The following is a 20,499-nucleotide window of genomic DNA, read 5'->3' as shown; positions in this document are numbered from 1 at the left end:
ATTATTAGGCTTACATGACTTACACTGATATTTATCAGCAAAGCTGAAGAAGCCACTCTGCCTCTTGTTAGGCATCTGCATTGCTGTTTCCTGTATGACTTATAGGTAATAGAATTACATTAAGACTCCAGCACTGTTTATTGTATTTGATCAAATTTGTTTACAAATGGAAATATTACATTCAAGCTGCATCAAAATACATCATCTCCAGAGATCTGCAGATATTATTTACTCATAGGGAAAGTTTCTGTACATACTAATAGTTATTCAGGTCTTCCAGGTACCAATTTTTCTTAATACTCTCAAGACAATACATGACATATATCCCACTCAAACAGATCAATGGATAAATAGTACAGTAGCATTTTTCGGGGCTGCACTTCTGGAAAGGACAAACACACTGCTAGTATCAGGCTCTAGTTCAGTTTAAATTAAAGCATATCTATTCTGATTCCAAACTATAGCTTTGTTATAAAACAGCAGTTAGTGATAATAAAGGTAATAAAGCATGAATTAAAACAAATCTACATAAAACATTGCCTTCTCATAGTATGACTACAGACATAGTTATGCTTCAGAAACCATGAATTATTTATCTCACAAGCAATAGCATTTAATTGTCCCATCAAACAAATGTGGAAAATTACAGAAGTGCAGTAAAAGAGGAATATCATATGAATGTAAAAAAATATGCAATTATTTGAATACAGGCTATGTGATTAATGTCTTATGAAGCTAAGACATCTTTGAGTGCAGATCAGATTCCTACACAAGTCCATGATCATTTCACATTAAAACCCTCACCTTTATAACTGTGCACTTGACAGATTTGGAGGATGAGATGGAATTATACAGATTGTATTTAGAAGACTTAGACCAGCAAGTGCTGTCTTACAGAGCCTTACCCTCCAAATTAAGCAAGCCTATTTTTTCCTGAGACTGTCTTCTAGCTGAAAGCATTTTCTGTATATACAACACTTGTAACAACCACCTATATTTGACAGCAATGAGACCATTAGGGTTGAGCACATACTTAGAATATCAATTATCCTCTGTTTACTGCACATGAATGAAATTTACTGTACACCTCTGTCTTGTTATTAAATTATACTACCACCCCCCAAAAAATAACCAAGCAAGCAAACAAGAAAAGCTCATCCGAAGAAAAGAGATTACAGAAAAGTTTAGTGTTTTATAGCAATACAACCCTTTCTTTTGTTTCCCATTCCAGAGTAAAGACATCTTGTGTTTCTTATCTCCTTCCCAAATAAGCTTTACAATAGCTACTTCAGAAGAAGTCAAATCAGCTGATTAGTGGTGTTCTGTCTCCACAAAATAGATCAAAACCATGAATAATAAAAGCTGCTGTTAATGTCTCAATGTGAAATTACTACCAAGGATGAGCTGTGCCTGAAACTGGCATACAGGGAGATATTCCTTACTTGCTCATTGGCTTGGAAAAATATTAATGAAATTACTTCTTTTTAAAAGAGAAAAACATTGAAGGTTTTTTTAGTCTGTTAGCAACTGGCATCATAATGTATTTTCTGCACTATGTGTAGCACCTGGCAGTACATCCTTGTAGAGCTATAAAAGAAAGTTGCTTGTATAACCTGGAAAGAAGGCAATTTACTGAAATTAGGTAATTCACCACTTGGGAAAAAATGCTCTGTGCTCTCCTTGGAAAACCCCACAGTATCTCTAAGGAAAGGCAAGGCATTTTTTGCCTTGTGTTGCTCATTAGCCAAACTGCAGGCACAGCTATTCATTTGGTGACATGTGAGAAAGCTGAACCAGATCTCACAGCTCTGGGCCATTTCTCCCAGTGGACCATTCCAGACTGTGACTAACACAGGTTACAGGCAGGAGATCCCCAAGTGACCAGGGAGTAAAGGATGTTTTAGGAGCCTGTGCGTAAAGGATCTTCTCCAGACTAGAAACATAAAGATTTTACAGCAGTTATTAACAGACCTCAAACCAAACAACTTCCAAGTGGAAAATCACTTTTTGTGTTTTCTTTGGCTTTGCCAAGCAAAGCTTTTTGCACAAAAACTTGCAGTTTTAAGTCCTGTTAGTAGACTAAGAGCTATTTGCAACAGCATCCTTCCCAGAGACTGCTTCTAAACTCCATCTGCTCTTTGGCTTACTTCCAGCAGGCACAGCCCCAGTGTTGGGAGAAAAAGGGAGAGGGGTTAGCACAGACACCCCTCCCTGCTCTCCTGCCTCCAGGCCACACCACGGGGTGCAGGTGGGCCACAGCACAGGACTGCAGCCAAGGAAAACCCTCGGGTTTGGCCTGAGGGCTGCTCAGTGTCAAACATTTCTGCAGCTTCAGAGGAGCAGCACCGCTGGGCAGCAGCCAGGGTCCTGTGAGCTGCCAGCTCTGAGGGCAAGAGGAGAACGGGAGAGACTTACAGGGGACACTGAAAACCCTCCTGGCTCTTCCAATGAGATCTAAGTCCAGTTTTGAGGAACAGCTCCAACTGTCTGTTACTGACATCTCCAACGTGGCGTTATCCGACCTGAAAACTCCTAACACTTTCAGACTCTTTATTTTAAATACCACTTATCAATATAATGATTTGTCTGACCAGGAGCCTACTCCCATCTTGTTTTTGAGAAGTCCAGCTCCCTTCTGCAAATGGTCCTTCTACTTCACTTTAAAAACAAAGCTAGAATTAATCCTGAAAAAAGTACTGAATGTTTTCTTTTTAGTAACCCACTGCATTTCCATAATCCTTACATTTTTCTGACTTAATGGTAACAGCAGGTATTGCAACTGCAAGTTCTTCCCAAGAAGAAAAATCTGTTCAGATTTATGTTACCCATCACTCAGGCACTTTTTTTTTTTGCGAGGGAGGCAAAGTCCATTTCCAGTTTTCAAGGTGATCACTGCCTCCATGGTTAGTTATGCTTCTTCTGACAGCCTCTGGGTAGAATTTCAAGGCAGCATAAACACGAGTGAAGAGCATTGGAGAATATAATTTTCACTCCTGTGAGAATGCTTTCAAAAATTATCAGCTTAGTATCCCCACAATGTAATTTGGTTTGCAAAGGAAAATGCATTCCTACGTGGGTGTTTTGCATGTATTATAACCCATTTTGCTTAAAACTGCATTGTGTGCTCCCTGGGTGTAGAAGACCAAAATGACCTTCATGACACAGTATCAACAGAAATATTTTTATGTTTTAAGCAAAAATATTTTGATGGAAAAGTGTCTGCCATGTACACCACCAGTTATATGGCATACATATGTCAAATACAGAATTCACTCAGAATTATTTTCCTTCTGAAGTCTTACCTTTATATTAAGCATAATTTCCTTTTCATCCTGATGTGAGTTTAAATTTGAAATTCTCACTGTATAACCACATGCAGCAGGCATATTTCATTCTGCCAATGCAGAATATGTGCTGTAACCTGTGGCATACTGTTTGACTTTTCAGTGTCAGCACAAATGACTACCCATTAGAAGATTTAAAAATCTTAATAATGTCATCACTCAAGTGTTTTCAACATTCATCTACATCTCACTTAAGTTTGGAGGGTGAAGCAGATTTTAACATAGCAGTGATAGTAGCTCTGTACAAGGGAAGCAAAAATGAGTGTCATTTATCCCCCTTAAGGCTTCAGCAGAACCTAAAGAGTTCCACCAAGAGCAAAATTAACTGGTCTCAGTTTTGAGAGCTCCATGTGCTGTACTTCACATCTGTGCAACTCCAGAATTTTGGATGAGATTTGAACAGTCCCGGGAGTTTACTTCTTTTCCCTGCCAAGCATTATGAATCCTTGAATGCTTTGCTACCAATGCTGGATTTATCTTCATAGTCTGCAGGGACTCAGATCCTACAAGTCTTGGGCTTCCCATCTTTAGAATCACAGAATCAGTTAGGTTGGAAAAGACTCCAGAGATCACTGAGCCCAAGCTATGGCAGAACACCACCCTGACAACCAGGCCATGGCACTTAATGCCACGTTCAGTCTTTCCTTAAACACCTCCAGGGACAGTGACTCCACCACTTCCCTGGGCAGCCCATTCCAACATCTAATCACAGAAAACCTGTACACATCATCTCCAGTTATAACAAGTGGCACAAATTAAAAAAAAAAAAAAAAAAAAATCAAAACTTCAAAGATTAGTCAGCTCAACTTGACAATTCCCACAGGAATCAATTTCCATTGAGATCCCATATTTTAAGAGGTAGATTTCTTAATATTAGGTGTCTACTAATATTAGACTTCCCTCTTCAGAAATATGTATGTGTTGTATATTAAGAGAACTGGGTATAGTTCTACTCAGTCTTTTTCTTTGTAAAGTTTTCAAAGCACCAGTGTCTGGAAAACTACATCCCCAAGAGTTTAAAGGGCTGACAACACTGTCTTTGAAAATTTGTGAAGGGTTTTATAGAGTAAAAGGACCATAAAAGAGTAAATGTAGCATCTATCTTTAAAACTGGTAAAGAGATGGAGTACTCAAGTAAGTGTCTTGCAGAACCTGTGTAGTCTACAGTGTGAAGGTCCTGAGAATTATGTTTCTGATCTCTAATGACCTATAAAATTCTGCTAAGAATTTTACAAAAGTTGAGGGAAATGTTCTCTCTCCCATTTAGATTTTCTGGTCTCTAATAAGTACTGTGACCTCAGTTGCAGTCTTCCTCTCAAAGGCAATTTGTACCCCTCTGGAAAATGGACTATCACATCACTCAATTAGAATACAGAAGTCTTCCTCTTCTAGTCAACTAATTTGTATGGCATGTGAGTATTTAATATCTTTAAGAGCATGTAACAGCTTACAAGAAGTCTGCCAAGAGGTCAAAGAGTTATTAGGATACAGACAGCCATATTCACGTTGAGGAGAATTGAATACATTTCATTTCATTACGAACAGAAGCAAAACCCCGAAGCTTTCTCATGTTAGGCAAAGGAATTAAGATCTGATATACTCAGCCACTTCTGCTTCACCCTTGCTGTGTGAAGCAGTAACTGCGGACACAGCTTCACACTCACAATACATTAGAAATACAGATCAACCCTGCTCCCTCATCTCCTTACCAAACCAAAACACTTCATTCTGGTTAATACAACTACTATACTTAAAATATTTTAGAGGAACTGAACCATTTTCTATTTTAAATGAGGAGAATTTTCAATGGATCTATGGCCCAAAAAGTCTTTTGATTTGGGGTCAGTCAAAACTTTCGTTCTGTTTCACTTACAAAGATACAGTATTTTTACATTCCTGTAATTAAATGCATTTTTGAGCAACAAGGTCTAGATCTTCATCCAAATTAATTCCATAATATGTACTGCAGATGTATTAAATAACAAAACCAAAGGCATTCAATTCCAGTGGCTCATCTGCTTTCATCTAAAATAGGGAAAGACATCTTTCAGAGATAGAAATCTCTCCTCTACTTCATGATCTACGAGAGGGATGCTGAAGAACTTGTCTCTTAATAAAGCACGTGGCCTTGGAAACAACCTGATGAAAAGTGAGAATGGTTTCCCATATACCTTTACCCCCTCTGAACAGTGAAAGGTGCAGAGGAGTCCTTCACAGCCAAGCAGCCCATGCACTGACAAGGTTAAATCCCTGCAAGTCCAGGATTAATCCCTAGGGTGAGAGAGCCAAAAGGCTGGGACAAGTTTCCCAAACTCCTGTGACGCTCTGAGGCACAGGAACTTAAAGGGCTGCACTCAGACAAGCCTTCTCAGTCATATTCACAACCTCATTTATCTATTTCCTGCAGGCTTGGAGTGCTCCCAGACTGTGTTCGCTGCGCATCACCCAGGAAAAAACATATCAGATTGTGATTTAACTTTTAAATAAGTTTTCTCTTCCTAGAACATCTGCTTTTGTGCTGCTTTCCATGTGCCACAGGGTGTTGTAACAGTAATGTATAGTTACAAGTGGACTGCATTTGACAGCCATTAATACTAAATGACATTTTCAGCCATGGTGATGCACAGGGGGCCCTGCTCCCTTTCTGCATCTTTTCCAGAAAGATAACACAAGGCAGAAGCAAAAAGGAAAGTAGCAACATGCAAAATCCAGTTCACAGGTTCAGCTCATGGACAGGAAGTCATACCCAAAAGGGTGACTTTTCCCCCCATAAATAGAGTAAGAAAAATCAGTGTAACAGACAAAGCAATGAATGCAATTGTGTCTGTACTCCTGGAGCACAGTTCCAACAGCTTGTCACAAAATGGTACTTGAAAATAGAAATGCAGGATGACTTGTCTTGAATGCAGCAGGTAAGGGAAGCAAACAGGGAGTAGTTACAGCAGTACACAAGCTGGTGAAAGACATCAAAGGAGAAACAAAACTGTGTGGGATACTACAGAGATCTATTTGGCCACTTCATATATTCAGAAGGTAGATGGCCCAAGATGCATTTGGCAGTTTGCATTTGTTCTCCCTGCAGAAAGATTGGAATATGCTTCTTCAAAAATATTCAAAGCAAAAAAGGAGTTGATCAGGAAAGAAAATGGTTGAGAAAAAAAATTACAGTCAGCTTGGAAATAGGGAAAACAGAGGTTGTGGACAGAGTCTGCTGCCAAGACCATCCTTCTGGCATGGTTTGCTTTCTTAAAAAATTCCAGCTGCTCCCATTACTAGAAGAGACTTGTGAGGATTTTTCTTATTTTTCTATTATTAATATTTTTTATTATTTACCTCTTCATTCTTTGAGGCAAATTATTAAGTATTATTTTGCAAGAGAGAAATGTGCCCAAAATTACTACAATTGCTTTAATAGACACAGAGCAGGAAGCAGGGACTGAATGTAGGTTTCTGGAGTTTCTGTGTCACTTGCTAAACAGCAAAACCTTGCATTTCCATGGCAACATATGTCTCTTTCTGTGGGCTGTCTGTGCAGCCTGTGACTGGAACAATTCACATGGGGAACCTAAGCCCACAGGTGTTAGGAGTGAGAATCATTGTTGCAGTGCTGATTCTTTCTCTTTTGAGTTGTCTGAATACAGATTATACAGTTCAATTTTAGGCACACAGTTCAATTTACGGATCATTATGGGCCAGTCTTCCCTAGATGCTGAATAAAGTGACTCAAGAATTTCTCATTCAAATGCTTCCCTGCAGAAATGCTTTTTTCACAAAACAGAAATTTACAGGAAAAAATCCAGTTTTACCCGAATTCACTCTTTTGAGAAATTCATAATGATAGCAGGGCCTTTTCTTCTCCAGGGAAAAAGAAGGATTAAAAAGCATTTGCCAGACAGGCAGCTCACAAATTGAGATGGGTTTTTATCACGTTATTTTTTCCTGAGAGTTTTTTGGGGTTTTGTGTGCAGGTGTTGATGGTTTTGTTGTTGTTTTGGGGTTTGTGTTTTGTGAAGTTTTTCCACATCCTGGACATTCTTTCCCATAAAATCCAATCATCCATATGTTTGGTTTTTTTAAAATCTCAAATTTGAAACAAACTTCTATCACCTCCATCACTCTTTTAATTTTACTTTCTATTTGAAGATTACTGAAAACCCAGTATCTGTCTACAGGTATTAGAATGCTGCAGACAACAAGAATTGTTGGAGAAACGGATCCAAGATCATCATAGCATTTGTCAAATAAAATCTCAACATCCCAGTGCCAAACATATGTTAAACAGAAGCACAGTACAGATGTTGATGTCAAATATTTAAAATTGAATTGAACAAGAAGAGAACAATTTTATTTTGAAGATGACATAAATCTTATTTAACTTGCCTATACCACAGGGTGGTGTCACTGCAAATTTTTGATGTCTTTCCACTAGCAATTAAGGTGGTGTGGTTGTGTGGGTGTCTGACTACACACTAATGTTTTTTAAAAAGTCCTGGATGAAAATTTCACAGAAAGATACAGTCCTGGAAAATACTGAGTGCTAAACAAAATCAAAACAAAGGTGCTGGGAAGAACTGGACTCAAATTCACTCCAGAAGGGAAAGTGTGAAGGGCCCAACTTGTATATTTGGTCAAAGAGCCATGTTTCAGTACCAGAAGAATGACCAGCATCCCTTACTCAAATTCATCCTATAGCACTGTGTATAAATATTTTACACTTCACCTGATTATATTTACTATAAGAATTTTAAATGTGTATCTAGGATGTATATTTTTTCACCAGCGTGGGAGTAGTGTTTTTTGGAAAAAAAAACCAAACAAACACAAACAACAACATTAAAAAAATCACTGCTACCAATCCTGTCTTCAGCAGGTACCTGATGAAACACTGCAAAAATTGTGAGTTAAATACCCAGGGTGAAACAAAAGTACAGTGCCATTATTTTGGTGCACTTAAAATTCCACTGTAACTCTCAATAAAACCAGTATGAGATTGATAAGATAAAAGAAAGTAAAACCTGTTTCTCTGAAATTCTCCTGGGACAAACAACCCTGCTAAATTTATTTAATCCTTGGAAGTTCACACATATGCTGGAACTATGGCCAACTCATTCCTCTGTTCTAAATGTAATAAACACATGACAAATCTGATCCCATCAGGAAGTTAATACCTCAGAAAAGCAGTCAGGTGGGGGTTTTTTACCCCTTTGAAATAATGGGAAGCTTTTATTATATGCACTGGAATTTAACTATTACTTCCATGTCTTGTTAGGAAAGTATTAAAGTGTGGGGATGTCTGAAGCAAAGCTATTAAGTTATTTGATGACTTGACTTAGTTATTCTATTAGCATACCTGATGACAAATATTAAGAATTCCATTAGAGACTGGAATTGTAGCTGGTAAATCTAAAATCTCAGTGTCCACTTTGCTTGAAAGAAATTAATATATATCCAAGGAAGTGACTGAACAAGTGCACCAGGGGATTAATTTCCAGTAGATTTTGTGTAGAGGGGGTGAGAGCAATGGAAAAGTAATGTAACCACTCTTGAAAACTGAAGTAATTTTAAAATATCTGTGGCTTCAGTACAGTCTATTGTCACTACTCTTATTAAGAGCAGTAATCAAGTATTTAGTTTAATTATAATTTTTTATTAAGTATTAAGTATTTAAGCAGTATTTAGTTGCCTTCCAGGAATTCCAAGTAACTCTTCTAGAGAGTAAACATTACCTGTGTGTATGCTGGGCACAGGCACACCCAGACAAATATGAATCAAGTTGGGCAGCAGAAGCACTCACTAGTGCATTGCAGAGGTGTCTGAATGCATTAGCCCAGAAGCAGCACAGAACTGAGTGTGACTCTGCCATTTTTGGCACTGCAGAGACTTCTGCAGTGCTCTGGAGCTGCACCAAGGTGGGCTGGTATGAGTTTCACCCTATGACATACAGCAGCTGTCCATTCCTAGAATGGAGATTATCTGCACTGTTATTTTAATTAAACCTCAGGGTCAGATTGCATGTCCACTCTTAGGTACATAATGGATGAGGAATGCATGCAGCATGCTACACCTTGGAATGAAGAGCAGGAAAGCAGCTCAGGCAGGCAGAGTGTACTCTCCTAACAACTAATCTGAGAGAAAACTGCAGCCAGCATTATTCTGCTCAGAAAGAACTTTCCCTCAACTGCATTAGCTGCTCACATCATAACTATTCTGAAATCGTAACTGGCAGTTCTCCCTGCCAAGGCTTTGGTTTGATAAAGGTCAGTCCAGAAGTAAAATTTAAGAGTGTTACGATGTTTGGCTTAAAATAGCAATTCACTTCTGGAATTGAAATTTACAAAAGGTATTGTGCTAAAATGCTTGTGTTTGAAGTTTATGCTTGTTCATCCAGCTGAAAGTTTGGCCACTGGCTGGGGAACTTGTATACCAGACAACACATAAAGGATGATAAATGCAAACAGGACATATAGGAAATAAAAGCTGGAAGAGCTCCAAGTGCCTCCTCAGGCAACAGAATGTACAATCACTGCCACTTGCAACAATTTTGACACAGCTTGTTGTGGAGAAAGTTGAGATGTTCTTTATGTAATCAATATGTAACGACAGAAAAAGAGCATCTAACTGGAAAGTCAAGCACAGATAACCAAGCAACATCTGGTCCACACAAATTATCACAGAGCAGGACAGAGGAAAAGGAATCAAGGCCAGAAAAAAAAGTCTTTGATCCATGCACAATCGTTACAGGTCTGACAGTCAGTCCCTCAGGTCACCCAGGCAGTCAGAGAGCAGCAATGAGGAGAGGAAAGGAGGGCAGTGGTTTGCAACCACCTGTCCTTCAGACAGAACACAATCAGTAGCTCAGGATTTGCTGGCAATAGCAGCATCCTCAAATGCTTCCCTCACCTTCCTTCAGCAGACAGGTCCTGCAGATATTTGGCACTGGACCGGGAGGCATAGGGAACTCAGCAGGTTTTGTCCTTTTGCACAGCTGTGTGACAGATCCCAACTACATAAATCTTGTATCTTATCCCAGAATTTGCCCAAAGTAATTTTTTTACTTCTTAATGTGCACATTCACAAATACACACAATTTTCATCTTTTAGTTCTCCTCCCAAATGCTCACATATTCTTCAGAAAGGAAATAAATTATTTCATTGTACTCTGAATAGCTAAAGCTCCTGAAAACAGCTCTCAGAAAAATGGGAAAAAACATCGTAAGAAAATATGATTTCACAATTAGAAAGTATATTTGATTGCAGAATATGTGTCTTTATTTGCTAAAGAATTGCTTTATCCAATTTGCCAGTGCCCTGATTGCTGTGTGCTACTTGGAAGTGATTGCTGGAGACTAGACTTGCAAAAGGCTATCACTAGAGGAAAATATTCCAGTGCCAAGTTTGTATTCTGGTTCCCAGTCAGGATGATTGATAGTTTTATGGCCTTCAGCTACAACCCCAGCCTTAGACAGCTGAAGAGAAAGTACAGCCCAGTGCTCTGAGGTAACCTCCCTCTGTACGAGCAGCTCTCTCAGAAGTACCTTTGCTGTTTATGCAAACAGGGTAAGGGCAGACTGCGGGAGAAACAACCTCCCAAGCTGCCCCAAAGGAGAGCATTTTTGCTGTGGCTCAGAGCTGCAGAGCAAAATGGGTTAAAGCAGTGTGCCCAGGTGATCAGCATGCACAGGGGGACAGGCGGGAGGCACAGAATTAGGTCACCCTACAGCAGCCTCAAGGATGCCGTAACCCATGCCAGAAGGAGCTTTCAGAGAGTCATTTACAGCACACTCCTCACTCGCTGCTCCAGGGGAATAAAAACCTTCAGAGTTAGTGCCCACCTGGGAGGTCAGTGCAGACGGGCACTGCAAATTCAGGTCCTGCCTGACAGTGCAGTAACTTCCACGTGTATGGAACTCCGAATGCCCCAGACCGAATTAATGGCTTACAGCCCTGCCTGATCTAAAAAAGCTGCAGTTCCCCCGTTCAGGGGGTACTTTTCTTTCACTCCAGCTTTTTTCAAGCCTTTTGATTGTAAATTCCTCGAGGCAGGGAGTGTCATATTTACACAGTGAGAGTCTGCTTGTGGGAGGATTTCGTAGCTGCTACTGTAAGAATAGTAAACACGAAAAGCAGAACTGGCAGAACAAAGGCTTAACAAAAACACGAGTCATCACAATTTCCAATTCCAAACCACCTAAATAGGGTAAGGCAAATATTTTGAGGATTTAGTCAAAACACCTCTTCAAAACCTAGAAATATGTGGTGTCTACAATTCATAAACCAACTGAATGTTTCCTTTGTTTGCAATCCTTCTCCAGAAAACCCCCAGGTATCAATGGAGACCTTCTGAAACCCAAGAACAAATTTGTGATCTTGCTAGACTGCATCTGAAAAAAAAGAGTCAAACAGCTCAAAACTGCAGGGGAAAACAAGAAGTAGGAAAAGCCTCTGCATATAAATCCCCCTGGGTACCTGCTAGGCTCGGGCACCTGTAACCTGCAGCCAAGGCACCTCTGTCTGCAGAATACAGCAACTGCAGAGCTGTGAAAAAGGCTGAACATGTACTTATGGATACTGCAGGGGCAGGGGTAAGAGCAGTCTCTGTGGCCAGCCAATATGACAACATACAATTATTACTTTACTTATCAGCTTTAATGCAGATGCTTCTATGCATACACAGTGATGAAAATGGGGAGCTGCACGCTGCCTTAACGTGAAATGCACAGTGCTGATGATTGCGAATGATGAACTGCTTAATCTCTCTTCCACAGTCAAATAGGGATGGATTAATTGTTACCTTATTTATTATTTACATTGCAATAATGCCCTGAGACCCAATCCATATACTTTTCTGCTAGCGTAGACACTGCTTGTGAATGTGTCTTTAGTAGATCATTCTTTTACAGGCCTTTGTAAAATATTTAACATGAAACTAAAAGAGAACTGACAATGGCTGGGACCTCAGATACTGAACCTACTGTCTACACTGCTTCCAGTAAAACCTTTTTCTTCTCTACACTTTGCCACCTGCCAATAGTCATCTGACAGCTCTCACTTCCATGCCCCCATCTCCCCGAGGCGTGGATTCTCTCTTAGTTCTTTACATAGCATGAGTTTCTGCCCATGGCCAGGGGTCCACAAAGCCATGGGAAGAGCAGCAAAGCCAAACGCAGTGTGAACACCATGAATGGGCAGATGAATAGTTAATAGCTTTGCCTAAGGCTAAAGCCAGGATTGAAGGCAGTCTTGATCATTAAGCTACAGAATTTTGAATTCACAAGGCTATGTTTCTAGAGGAAAAAATTAATTAGCTTTGCATGGGGGCCACAACCCAACAAATATACCAACAACTGTGCTGATAGGACAATACAACAGCAAGAGCCAGGCATTGAAATGTAAGCAAAAACTAATGTTGAGTGATAAAGGTTACAGCAACAGCTAGGTGTCCACAGTCCACAGACAGAAACCAAAATCATGGGAAAAAATCCAACGTATGTGGTGAGAGCTAATCTAATCATACACTGATTGGTTTGACAAGCAGCTTCTGATTACTCCTTATGCAAGTAAGAGAGAAAAAGGGATATTTCTAAATTTATGGCATGAAACCAGATGTATTTTGGTGCTTTCTCGAGTTGGCTGAAAGCATGCAACAGAAACATTTCATAGGATCATATCTGTTTTCATGGCATAGTGTCAAAACACAGGTTGACAGTTTCATCTTGACTACTTTAAGAAATTTTCTTCTGAAATGTTGACATTTATATTTTATCTCAATTGGGCATTATGTCAAAGAAAAATCATTTTGTTGTATAAAAAGTGAGGGTTTTTTCCAGTATCTTTTTTGAAAAAAATCATTTTTGCAACCTAATGAAATGTAAAATCTATTTTCCATGTTTCAGAACATGCACCTATTTAGTATTTTTTTTTAAGTTATCAAGATACAAGTTTCAATTCACTTGTTTGCTCACTTGGGCATAGAAGTAATGTATGGCCACTTCAGGATCATGGCTTTTGAAATCTGTGGATGTTCAGGTGGTTGAATAACCTGGAACAACTGAAATCAAAGGGAATATCCACTAAACTCTGGATGTCTCCAGCTTTCAGCAAAGCAAAAGAGTTTTCACTGCAAACAATATTTTAATCAGCATGACAAATCAGAATGAAGTATTAGCTACCCTTTTATTTCTGGATTCAGGAAGAAATTTAGATTAAACCTTCCTTTAGGATATATCAAGCATCTACTGACATAAAATATTTTTAACAAAAATGGTCACTGTATAAAGGGGGAGAAATTCATGCAAAAGCTTTTATTTGGTCATAGTTATTACTTAAGTATGCTACAATAAACAGATAATTACATTTACAATAGAAGTTAAGTTCCTGATATACTTCAAAGGGAAGGGCAGTCAGGTGAAGTGCTTTTGACAATATTTTCCCCATGCTTTGAGCACATACTGCCAACAATCTAATGAGGCACCTTTCTAGTATGAGCTGTAGGTCAGAAAAATCCATGATAAAAGTAATGATTCTCTTTTTGAAAATCTGTGGGTCAAAGAAGAGGCATGATGTGGCTGCACAGCAACTTTGCTCTGTAATGTTAATTTTGTCTCTGTTCCTGCCTTTCCCTCTCCAAAGTCAATTGTCAATCTCCTCACACATCCTTGATGACAGTAATTTGCTTGCCTGCTAACAGATGAAAAGATTTTAGTTATGAGATATATTTAATAAAATTCCCTATCTCTCCCTCTTGGGCCCATTATTAGCAATTGAAATGTATTTATTATGGTAAAAAAGGTGGTGCCTCAAGCTGAGGGCTGTTGTCACTCTCACACTCATTTGAAAGCAGTGCTGACAATACTCGAGCACTGTTTGGTTCTGGTAAATGTGCAGGCAAAGCTACCAGCACACAAAGGGCTCTGATTACACCGAGCAGAGATTCCATGTCACAGCTCCCAGCCTCAGGGTGTCAACCCACCCCAAAGGCCAGCATTCCTCAGCTTTTTCAGCTGGAACATCCTCTTTGAAAATATTGCATCCCATTCAAATTTACTCTAGAAAAGTATGTATTTCCATTGACATCATGTACAGGTTGTTTATTTGTTCTGCCAGATTAGCCAAATATTTTGTAGGTGAAGACAATATGTTTGTTCTAATGAAACTCACCTCAACTTAAAAATTTACTACACCATCTTTATTTTCTCCCACACAGTACATCTAATACATTTAGCTAAAATACCAAGAGATGGTTACAGATGGTAAAATGCATTTCTACATCTTCGGAGTGCCCCAGTCACTCAAGTACATTTACAGCTCTACTCTTTGGTTAGTTTTGCTCTTTTAAGGTGAAATGTCTCATACTTCCCTTTCAGAGCAAATAAAAGTGTTTGAAGTTTCAAGAATCTCAAGAGTCAAGAAAACCATTTTCTACTAAACTACCCTCTCAACTGGCTTGAAATGAAATGTCAGGCTGTCAGCTGAAAAACCCCACAGCAGAGCATGGTGCCTCTCACTGACGATATCATGAACAGGACACACAGTGCTACTGCTCTTTTCTTTACTCTTCCCCATCTATTTTCTCCACCTGTGTTCCAACCAGACAGTTGTTTCTCTGTGAATGTGGAAAGGAAAGATAAAATCAAGGCCAAGTTCAGTTGTTACCTCTGACAGCTGACCAAGAAAGCAGAATCTTTTCTTAAATGTAACTTTTACATTGGCTTCCCACGTCAGCTGCACAAGTTGTTCTGTCCTGGTAGTTGTTGACAGTAGCTATAAAAAGCATAATATATTCATTTTCAAAATCATACTTCTAAATAACCCTTCCATGACAGCTGGACCAGACATTTTCCTGTCCTAAATGAGGTGTGCTTAGGGAGGAACGGGAGAAAGCAGAGAGAAAAACAAGCACTTTTTTGCACTGCATTTCTACTTTTAGCTCATTCATTCTCTAACCCTATTTCTCTCATTTAAGATTAACTGATAAAAAGGATGAGCTAGCAACACCATTAAAGGAAAAGAAGACCATCACCTCGAAAAAAGAAGAAAGAAACTTCAGAATTGAGTTTTTTAAGTAAAAAGACACCAACACTTATCTTGTCAACAATTGGTCAGGAGCTACTTTTGTTATGCTTGTATTTGTAAAGCAAAAAGAAGTGGAACAGTTTAGGTACCGAATAAAGAAAGAGGGACCTTGAACAACAAATTTATAATAAATATACATTTCAGAGACACATGCCAGGTCTAATGAAGTTGGGGTTTCTTTGTAAGGAAGTCTCTGGCAGCAGACAGATCAACATATGGAAAGGGTAAACAAAGCAAAGAAAAATAAAACCCTACAACGAAAATAATGAATAGGGGGGAAAAGGAAACCAGATTCAAATCTCTGCTTGTTTAGAGACTGTAAATTCCCTACACAGCTTCTTTCTTAAAGCACAGCTTTTCACTCAGTCTCATGAAAAATGCAGGTCTTAGTTCCTTCTCGCTTTAAAATGGAAATATCCACACCCTGCAGATTGGAAGAGAGCATCTCATCTAGCCTATGGCAGCCAGATCCAACGTGTACCATGGAGCTGATTATTAGAGTCACTTGAATGGTAAAATATATTTCTCTTATCCAGAGAGTACGACCTAACAGCTAATGATTTATATTCACTTCTGTGTGACAGAGATCAGCCCCTTCCTTTCCAATCTTAAAGAGAAGGCTATGGAAAAGTGATAGCAGCTCCATGACTAGCACATTTCTTCTCACTCCCCTGTATCTGATGGTTCAACTTTTAACACTAACACCCTCAAGGGTGATGATGGGAATCTCTTTAATATTCTGCAGAATTCCAGCTTATGACATCTCTTTGTTCGAGGTCTGTAGAAGGAGGCATTAGAAGGCTTCACAAAAAGGCAAATGCAGCAACACAGGAAGCAGAGGGGATGATGCACTTTCCCTTGAGCAGTGGCCCTTGGCTCTGAGCATCAGATTCCCAGCTGCTGCTGAATGATCAAGGATAGAAAGCAGATTGCTTTTTGTCTGCAGGAGGCCAGGAGATTAGCTGCTGTGTCTTCTGTAAGCGTCACTGTAATTGTGGTCTTGAGAAAAAGCCAATACACAACTTCATACAAGGAATAAAGTAAACCAACTTATCTGAAAACTGAAGCAACACCAGTTGCTCCATGTCTTGAGTGGCATATTTAGGCACAAGCACACATCTCAACTGGTCTGTAATTTTCCTGAGGCGTTTCCTTTGTTCCAGTAGAAGCCTCATATATACCTCCTGCATTTTAAGGTGCAGAATCATAATTAAGGTAATGAGAAGAAGGCTGCAATAAGTTAATGCTCATTTTCTCCTTGCCCAACCTTTGTTATTCAAGTGAGTGTTGGGTGAGCTGATTCATAACTTCAGTTTAAGTGCCATGAAGGGTGCATAGATTCTTACTTACTCATGCATATAAGTAAATGAAGTAATGTAACCTCATTCGTACTAACTGCCCTGAAACGACAGCTTTGAAACTCCTTGCTGCCTTCCCATAACCTGAGAGTCTGTTGGCAGGGAACTGCACTGCTGTTGTTACCTGAGCTGTTCTGTGCTCTGCAGAGCACCAGAGACTTTGTCCTGCTGTCCCAAATGCTGAACAAAATCACTAAATACAGCAGCAACACTAACTCAGAGCTATTCCAACCTCGATGGTTGTAAGACAAACAATTACAAACGTTCAGCTACATATAACCAGCCAAATTCTTTACCACAGTGGGATCATTTTCCTTGTTTGAGGACCAGTGAATTACAAACTGTCTCACCTGGAGTCACAGGAACTCAGTTTCTAAATTAAGTTTTCTCTCTGGGCTCTGGAGCAGTAACTGTAATTTAGTTAGCTCGAATGTCAGCAGTGGAAGCATTCCTCTGAAAGCCTGTTTGCATGCTAAATGCAAGGTGCTTAATCTCTTGCCATCACAGAAGCCTCTGCATATGCTGGAATTACTGGCTTGTGCACCAAATCCCCTAATTAAGAGTAGGAAAGTCACCATAAAAGTCATAATTCCTAAAATTAACAGAATGTCTCATACTTGCAGCATCATGCAAATGTTAACAAAATTTAAAATTAACCCATGTAACTATACAATGAGGCACAGAGAAGTACCACTGTTCCCAAACAAATGGCAGAAAGTGAAACCAGTACAAAGAAGCTGGGTAAGACAATATTGTTAATCTTGGTGATAGGAGAGCACTCCTGCCTGAGTAATTCCAAATCATTGACATTCTAGGGGAACATTTTTCCTTAAAATATCATCTTTGCTGTACTTTTTTTAAGTTAGTCTTCACAAATCTTTTTTTGTAGCAATGACTGAGACAGAAAATCATGATGTTAAGACTGATATTACAAGAGCGGAAGGCTCTGGAACAGCAAAGAGTATGTTCAAAAATATTGAAATATTATATGGGAAAGAGATTAAATTAGTTAATTCATTAAGTCAGTAGGGGAATTAATCACAATCCAAAGTACTCACATGAGGGTGGTCTATGACAGTAGTCCCCTTATTCATAGAGCCAAGAAAAAGATAATAAGATCCAAGAAAGTTGGGACCTAAAACTGAAATTAGGATGCATACAGAATTCTTAATTCCCCCAGAAGGAATTTTTACAATTCGGTTTGGTTTTTTAATGTTGAAATAGCATTCAAGGGATTTTTAGACTGTTCTAGCTATCACTGGTTCTTGACCTAGTTAAAACCAACCCACTGCCACCAATAGTTTCCCTATAGCCAGACATTGCAAACAGTTGTTGTCATGTATTTTTATCTTCTTAATAAAGTGAAGTTAAAGTCCTGCTATTTATTTCCTGATTTAGAACAACCATGTACTTGTATCCAGATCAAGAAGAAGAAACATATACCTGGGATTAGGTTACCCCAAACCCTTAGTTTTCCCTAAATTTGTTTCATAATTTTGTATATTAAACCAAATTCAAGTCAAACTTAGAAAGTTGAAATGTTACAATGTTTGTACACTGAATAAAGTGAAGACTGATCACTTCTTGCTTTTCTCTGTCATCCAAGGTTTGGGTCTTCAAAAGTCATGTGGTTAATGTAGAAAAAACCAACCCTGTGATGCAGTGAAGTCAACAGCTTGTTATGGAACTGACAGTCCTTAAAAGCTATTTAGAGAGAGAAAAACAACACTGCATCGTTAAGAGATGGCTTCTAGGGGCTTGGTATTTAATAGGATTTCCTACAGAAAGTGCATGGCAACTTTTGAATATTTCAGATTGTCAGTCCTTAAACAATTTAGCCACAGTGGCTGTGGAGATGCAGGAAACCCCAGCAGTTCAGGTAGGTAGTTTGCAACTAGATTCAGACAGACACACAGACAGACAGGTTCTTATTTGGACTCCATATGAAAGACAAAAGCACCAATGAAAGAGATTAAATTTCCAAGGCTGAAGCAGCTGTCAAGGAGGCATTGCCAGTTCTGTTGCCATTCACAGTCCTGTGCTATCAAGGGATTCAAAAATTTGCACACTCTTCTTCTGCAACAATGGAGACACTGGAGAAAACTGCTGCAAAAACAGTCCTGGGACTTGGGTGGTGTTGCTGTGATCAGGCAGGAAGTAGAAGGAAGATGAAAATGGGCTGCTAAAGTGCTGCCTTGTGGGCCTTGAGATTTCTGTAAGAAGATTTTAAATTCTGGTGAAAAAGGACTTCTGAATGATTTGTAGCATGCAGCTAATATTTACTAAAGCCTTGAAAGGATTAGATTCAATGATTTAGCCAAACTGCTAATATTAAAAATACCAAAACTTCATTTACACCCCATATTTTATTTTCAGATATATGCAATTAAAGTCATTGCTTAGTTTGAAAGAAATTGTGAGTCAACAAAAGCTGAATTTTGCCTTTCTCTGGTCTTGAAGGATTAGCAGCAGGAGGGTAGACTTCCCAAAAGTCAGTGTAAGTGCAGTCATAGCACAAAAATGGTAAAATACTTTCATATTTGAACAAGCAGATTTTCAACTGTGTAAAAAAAAAAATACTTGCTTTACTAAAAAAAAAAAGAAAATTAAAAAGAGCCAAGATGCTTTTGCCCGAGCCAGCCTGTGGCTACTATTCACCATTTGGAGTGCATTTCCCTCATTCCCTGGCAACAATCTAAATCTTTGCTGTTCCAAGGCAGCTTGTAACATTAAAAACCACAATTTCTGCATCTTTGAAACAAAGAAAAAAATTGTTCACCAAGATTTTTAGGAGGAGCACTGGGTTCCTAGACCTGTGTGCTTTCCCACCTCAAGGGGAGGCAATGCATAAAAGAATTGTGTGGGTTCAGCACTGAGCACACAGTGAAGGGCAGACGTGCCAGAGTCAGGATCTTTTTGCACATCTTCTGTTCTTTTTTGCACATCTTCTCACCATACCAGACCTGGTGGCAAAAGCATCTGCCAGTGTTTACTCCCAACACACTTCCCTGTTTGTTCTCCTTCATAAATGGCAACACTTGTGACAGTTATCTAAACCCAAAAAGCTGTTTTAATACCCCTCAGCAGTGCACTAACACTCGAAGGACTCATTTTCTTCAAGGGGATATTAACTTCTTTCTGAACAATCCCAGTTATATATTCATTCACAGCACGCTATTCTCTTTTATCTCAGACCTTTAAAATAGAAGGAGCAATAGAAGGTGGAGGATTTTTACCCTCCAAGAAGTTTATAAGCAGTAAATGATCAGCCTTGGAGCACCCTAGTAGGAAAATGATGGCTGTTCTTCCTTGGAGAAGAGTGACAGGAAGCTAAGAACATTTTCAAGAGTGCCCAGGTGTATGGGACTCTAAGTTTAAGGCAATGAAAGCTTAATTTTCAGACAGTCAACTGAATAGTTGCAAAAACCATAGTATAGAAAGCAGAGGAAAGGAATCAAACATTTATGCCAAGATCAAAAAGCAAAAACCCCACAAAAATTACAGCGTTGGAAAGGAATGAACCCTTTTGAAATAATCTCCTGAAGAAATTTTCAAAACAAGGATGGAGGCAATGAAGGACTGGGATGCTTCTGGTGGCCAGGACTTATTACTCACTTTATTCTTGTAAAGGAACCAAGGCAAATATTTCAGGTTAAACTAAACAAAACAAAACAAAAAAAAATTCTCGATGGAAGCTAAAAATCATTCTGTGCTGAAGAGAACTC

General features: G+C 39.1%; 1 long non-coding RNA gene across 2 annotated transcripts in view; it reads right to left on the bottom strand.

Moving 5' to 3' along the window:
• Window positions 1-20,499, bottom strand: part of LOC116450877 — a 116,340-nt gene that overhangs the window by 44,406 nt on the left and 51,435 nt on the right. The gene's annotated exons all lie outside the window — the stretch shown is intronic.

This window comes from Corvus moneduloides, chromosome 14, assembly GCF_009650955.1.
Source record: "Corvus moneduloides isolate bCorMon1 chromosome 14, bCorMon1.pri, whole genome shotgun sequence".
Taxonomy (NCBI): Eukaryota; Metazoa; Chordata; class Aves; order Passeriformes; family Corvidae; genus Corvus; species Corvus moneduloides.
This window is presented reverse-complemented; position numbering and strand designations above follow the sequence as displayed.